The following is a 6,980-nucleotide window of genomic DNA, read 5'->3' on the forward strand; positions in this document are numbered from 1 at the left end:
GGGGGCGCGAATTGTCATCCATGTAGACGGATGCCTCGCCAATATGCTGCCGGTATGGTTGCACTATAGGTCGGAAGGTATCGTGCAGCCGTTACGGGCCTTCCATGACTACCAGCGGCGTACGTCGGCCCCACATAAAGCCATCCCAAAACAGCAGGGAACCTCCACCTTGCTGCACTCGCTGGACAGTGTGTCTAAGGCGTTCAGCCTGAACAGGTTTTCTCCGACGATTGTCTGGTTGAAGGCATATACGACACTCATCGGTGAAGAGAACGTGATGCCAATTCTGAGCGGCCCATTCGACATGTTGTTGGACCCATCTGTAACGCGCTGCTTGATGTCGTGGTTGCAAAGATGGACCTCGCCATGGACGTCGGAAGTTGTGCACCATGCAGCCTATTGCGCACAGCTTGGAATCGTAACACGACTTCCTGTGGCTGCACGGGTTCCTCCGAGCCATAATCCGTAGATAGCCGTCATCCACTGCAGTAGTAGCCCTTGGGCGGCCTGAGCGAAGCATCTCATCGACAGTTCCTGTCTCTCTGTATCTCCTCCATGTCCTAACAACAGCGCTTTGGTTTATTCCTAGACGTCTGGACACTTCCCTTGTTGAGCGCCCTTCCTGGCACAAAGTAACAATGCGGACATGATCAAACCTCGGTATTGACCGTCTAGGCATGGTTGAACTACAGACAACAGGACTCGTCTACCTCTTTCCTTGTGGAATGACTGGAATTGATCGGCTGTCGGGCCCCCTCCGTCTAATAGGCGCTGCTCATGCACGGTTGTTTACACCTTTGGGCGGGCTTAGTGACATCTCTGAACAGTCAAAGGGACTGTGTCAGTGATACAATATCCACAGTCAACGTTTATCTTCAGGAGTTCTGGGAACTGGGGTGATGCAAAACTTTTTTTGATGTGTGTATTTAGAGGCTGTGGATCCGAACAGAAACTAAAAGTTTCGTCGTGGTTTGTTCTCCCACAGATATTAATAATTCTGATGGAGAGTAATAACGTGCTCTAACTGTCTTGTTCATATAAGGTCTTTACGAGGTCTTTTCATGGTCATCTTCGCCTACTTTCTCTTGACTTCCCGTTCGTTTCCTTTGTATACCCTTTCTATATATTCTTTTCACCTTTAGGGCTTTCCTTCTTTTCTTCGAACTGGTTTGTCAGCTTGTGGTGTGCGTACTGTAAGACCTTCGGTACACACACCATCAGATTATTTGACTTGTCGCTCTAACGAAGTAGGCGAGTGTCAGCAATGTCTCGTGGTCTTATCGTGGCGTGTTTATCTTCTGCCGTTAGGTCAGACGATAGAAATGCCACTTGCACGCTTAGAGTAGCAAATTGACGGTGACCAACTTTAAACAGAACTTGATTAATTTTCACACACATTTAATAAAATAATAACAAGCGTAAACATTACTTAACTTGATTCTGGATGCTATTTACAATTGACAATCTGAAGTTCCTTTGGTCTTGGTACGTTAATCTTATTCTCACATATCTCTGATACTTGACAAAGGGTCTATTCATGTATCTTCATGGCTATGTACAGGAATATGGTAATCTTATTAGGCACAGACTTAAACTTGACTATAGACTGGTACAGACTAATGCAGACTGGAACGGACTAGTGCAGACAAAAGCAGACTGAGTAATCGGAGGTCTGTACACTCGTTATAATACCTCGCGCGTTCATGTATCACTGCGCGAGTGTGATCCGCGAGGAGAAAAGGTTCTACGTTAACAGCAATCTCATTGGCTGCGTTACATATTAATACGCGGATCGGCGGAAGCAGAATTTGGTCCGTCTCTATGGCAGCGCCATCTCGTAGTGCGGAGACGGACGAGCGCTGCGTCTGTGCTGTTGTGTTTAGCGGGGCGCGCTCTAGTGGGAAAGTTGTGTATGTACTGACTACGCGGAAGTATGTACACAACACAGCTGAACTCTTACTATGTGCACAAGTGCTTCTCTTCTCTCTAAAGCACCTTTCGGTGCTTCTTTTGGCGGAATGTATCTTTCTGATAATCATGCATGCTTCTTCAAGTTTTATTCGTCTGATTCCTATTTTCCCACTTCACTTTCTGTACTTTTATATTTTCTCCTTCATCAATTACATTCAATAACTCATGTGTTATCCAAGGGCTTCCATTAAGTATCATCTCTTTGCTGAGTTGTTCCTCACCTGCCTTCATTATACCAGCTTTCAAAGCTACTCAGTCCTCTTTATTGACTTCTTTTCCTTTGCTTCGCTCAATATTTGCATAATGCTTCCTTAAAAACTCTTAACAAGCTGCGATTCCTTCAAACCATCCGTGTCTCATCCTCATAATTTCTTATCACTCTACAGTTTCTACAGTTTTAACCTGCAGTTCATAGCCAATACATTATGGTCAGAGGCTACCTCTGCTCCTGAAAATGTTTTACAATTGAAAATATGATTTCAAAATCTCTGTCTTACCATTAAATAATCAATCTTGAACGTTCGTATCTTCAAGCCCCTTCCATGTATACAACATTCTTCCATGTTTCTTCAACGAAGTTTAGCATTGATTGAATTGTGCTCTATGCAAAATTCTAACACACGGTACCCTTTTCCTTCCTTTCCTCCTTCTTTTGCTATTTTTCCTTCTCTTCATTTTCCTATAACCGAATTCCAATCACTCAACACAATTAAGCATTCATCTCCCTTAACAATTTGAATGATTCCTTTATGTCTTCATCTGCAGAGCTAGTAGACGTTTAAACTTGTACCACAAGGCTGGATGTGGACTTCCTGTCTTACCTATGAGACCCAAATTCTATAGTGATGAACAAATTTTCATTGCTACCTCCTGTTTTGGATTGAACTATGAGTCCTTCATCACTGCCACTTCTGATGTCTGCAGTTTCAATTCGATCTTTACAGTTTACAATTGTCAAATTCCTTTCAAATGTCCTATTTCGGACTCTGTTTTTTTTTTCTGCTCCAACTTAAAGTCCATCTTTGGCCGTGCTGTGTGAGAGTAAATCGGATACAGGAATTAAAGGAGCACATACAGTGGAAGACGTAAGTCTTCTTCGCTGTAGTAGCTGATATAAAGCCTAAGACATTCGAGAAATGATACTTGTTCAAGGATCTAGCCAGTAACAACAATTTTACAAATGTCTAGTTATTTTCGATAGGAAGCCAACATTTTCTTTCCTCACTGCACATTGAGGTTTCATTTTCCAGATGATTTGTATAAAATGAAGACACACTTGTACAGTTTATGTTCATCATCCTGGATGATTGTCACCTCATAGGCGAGGAACGGTCAGTTATTTTCTGTTTTCAGTAACCCTTGAAGGACTACCACTTGATGTATCCTAAACACACACAAAAAAATCCTCTGACCTTACAACGTATAGTTATATATGCAATAAAGAAAACTCAACACACGGCAGCTAAGTGCATCTAACGAAGCTTCAGACTGAAATCTGAAACAAAACAAAAATGCACTCAGTACGCAGTACTTAGGAGACACCTTCGAAGTGCTCGAAAAGTCGTACTCACATTGTGGTACAACACGTTCGTAACACTGTCCATCATCTGCATAAATACTACTGTTAGAAATAAATTTTTAGTACAAAGCTAATCTCGTACCATTTGTCTTCTGCTTCTCGTTTAAGACCTCATTTGTGCTGTAAGTCACCATAAGAAGTAAGAAGCGTGATTAAGATTTAAGAAGAATAGTGATGTCCATATCTACACCACTAGAGGAAAAACTGGTCTTTATTACCCATTATTAAAACTGTCAGTGGCTTAGGAAAGAATTCAATATCGAGCACCAAAAATTTTCATCATTTATCCAATAGCATAAAGCGTTTGACAGGTAGAAAAACAAGTTTTAAATCTAATCTAAAATCGTCTCACCTGGACAACTCTCTCTACTCCATGGACGAATTTTTATTTCGATCTATATCTACATCCACATCTAAATTTAAAACGGCAAGCTATCTTTCGGAATGTGTCGGAGGCAGCGACGGGCGCCACCAATGCGTCACTTGCCCCTGTCTCTGTTCCATGCGCAAATAGTGCGTGGAAATAATCGCTGTCGGCGAGCGTCCTTATGAGTCATAATTTCATTGATTTTTCTCGTCGTGGCTATTTCACAAGAGGTATGTGGAAGGAAGTAATACGTTGCGCCGCTCTTCTTGGAGCGTACTGTGTGTCAGGTTAACATAAACCTCTCTGTGATGCACAGCGTCTCCTTTTAACATCTGGCCCCGGAGTTTGTAGATACTAAAAGAACTTTTGAGGAAAAACACCATCTTCGTTGGATTGTCTTTATCTCTCCTGCTAATTCAACATTGTAGGGATCCCAGGCTGACATTAATGTCCAAGCATGTGTCGTGAGAGCATTTTGTAAGCCGCTTTTTAATAGCTGAAGCACATGCCCTTAGCATTCTTCTTCTGACGTTTCCCTTGTTACATGCTTTTTTTTACAACTAGTGAACGCGGTCGTTTCTTGTTCGTTCGCTCCAGATGGTTATTCCCATACGTCCCACTGCTGTTACTGACTGCAGTGATTTATCGTAATCCAACAATAATGGAACTCTTCGCCTATTTACGGTAAATGCGCTTAGTTTCGTTCAACGTAAGCTACCAGACCCTGTACGAAGTGTTGATTGGGAACGGCAAACGCTGAACGCTGAACTGTGAGAAAACAGGAACAATCCAGGGTAAATTCGCTTTACAAACCACTCTTTTCGAACATATACAAATTACGATAGTTTCACATTTGTAACATCTGACAGAAAAAACGTTGCAAAACTGTAATAAGTTAAGATATTTAAAAAATATAAAATTGAAAATGACGCTTCTGAAACTGACGAGGCCCATATATAAATTAGGGCATATACCAATAGACTTCCAGAAATACCTCATGGTTCCTATATCGAAGAAAGCGGTAAACTACAAAATATAAACAGTACCGAACCTTAAGTCTAATATCACATCCAACGGAGATTGTCATAACGATAATTCTGAAGAGACTGAACGGAAGGTGGATGACACGCTGAGCGACTATCAGACTGGATCCAGAAGCGGATCAGTAACAAAAGAGGCGATTCTGACATTAACGCTCCTTATAGAAAAGCAAATAGAGAAAAGTGAAACAAGGTACATTGGCTTTTTTCGACCAAAAAAATGCATTTGATATGCTCCCAGAATGAGATTTTCACTCTGCAGCGGAGTGTGCGCTGTTATGAAACGTCCTGGCAGATTAAAACTGTGTGCCGGACCGAGACTCGAACTCAGGACCTTTGCCTTTCGCGGGCAAGTGCTCTTCAAACTTTTTCTTTTAATCTCATTTTGTTCCTTTTCGTTCGTTGTATCGGCTCTGGGCGGACGTCGAAAGACATCCGTTCCAGTTCGTTGTTGATCCATTAACTCAGTTTCTTTTTATTACAGAGGGCAGCTAGCCTAGACCGAGCACGCTGAGCTACCGTGCCGTCAGCCAACTGAGCTACCCAAGCACGACTCACGACCCGTCTTCACATCTTCAGTTCTGCCAGTACCTCGTCTCCTACCTTCCAAACTTTACGGAAGCTCTCCTGCGAACCTTGCAGAACTAGCACTCCTGAAAGAAAGGATATTGCGGAGACATGGCTTAGCCACAGCCTGGAGGATGTTTCCAGAGCACTTGCCCACGAAAGGTCAAGGTCCCGAGTTCGAGTCTCGGTCCGGCACACAGTTTTAATCTGCCAGGAAGTTTCATTTGATATGCTGTTTAGAAAGAGATGTTGAGAGTACGGAAGAAAGAACGTCTAAAATACAAAGACAAACGAGTGATAGAATTTGTACGTACGAAATGGTTGTGATTAGGAAGTCTCATTTGGAAAAATAAGCAAAATTCAGAAAATTAGAATCAATGCTTACCTGCTGAGAGCCAAAGACCAAGTTCGCGAAACAACTAGCGTGGTTATCAATATTATTAGGCAGATCTTAGATAAGCTGCATTACGCAGATGGTATTGCTGTGGTGATGGAGACGAAAAGAGATCTAGAAAGGGTCCACAACAAAATGGAGAGGATTTTCTGTAATCAGTATTGTGTGAGAACAAACAACCGAAACACTAAAATTGTGCTATGTGATACTGAAGGAGAATATACTGAGGTGACAAAAGTCATGGAATAGTGATATGCAGGTATACAGATGGCGGTAGTATCGCGTACACAAGATATAAAAGCCAGTTCACTGGCAGAACTGTCATATGCCGTCAGGCGATTCATGTCAAAAGGCTTCCGAAGTGATTATGGCCGCACGACGTGAATTAACAGAGTTTGAACGCGGAATTGTAGTTTGACCTAGACGCATGTGACATTCCATTTCGGAAATCGTTACGTAATTCAGTATTCCGCGGTCCACAGCGTCAAGACTGTGCCAAAAATACCAGATTGCCGTCATTATTTCCCAGCACAGACAACACAATGGCCAACGGCCTTTACTTAACGACCGAGAGCGTTGGCGTTTGTGTAGAGTTGCCACTGATGACAAACGTGCAACAATGCGTGAAAGAACAGCAGGAATCAACGTGGGACATACGACGAGCGTATCAGTTATGACAGCGTGGCGAAATTTAGCGTCAGTGGGCTATGGCAGCAGAAGAACGACGCGAGTACCAATGAAAAAAGACGACATCGCCCGCAGCGCCTCTCCTGGGCTCGTGACCGTACCAGTTGGACCCTAGAAGACTGGCAAACCGTGGACTGGTCGGATGAGTCCAGAGTTCAGTTTGTAAGAGCTGACGGTAGGATTACAGTGTAGCGCAGACCTTAACAAGTCATGGGCCGAGTTATTCAACAAGGCACTGTCCAAGATGGTGGTGACCCCATAATGGTGTGGCTCCATTTACATGCAATGGACTGGGTCCTCTGGTCCAACCAAACCGATAATTGACCGGAAATCGTCATGTTCGACTACTTGGAGACAATTTGTAGTCATTCATGA

This window comes from Schistocerca cancellata, chromosome 9, assembly GCF_023864275.1.
Source record: "Schistocerca cancellata isolate TAMUIC-IGC-003103 chromosome 9, iqSchCanc2.1, whole genome shotgun sequence".
NCBI lineage: Eukaryota > Metazoa > Arthropoda > Insecta > Orthoptera > Acrididae > Schistocerca > Schistocerca cancellata.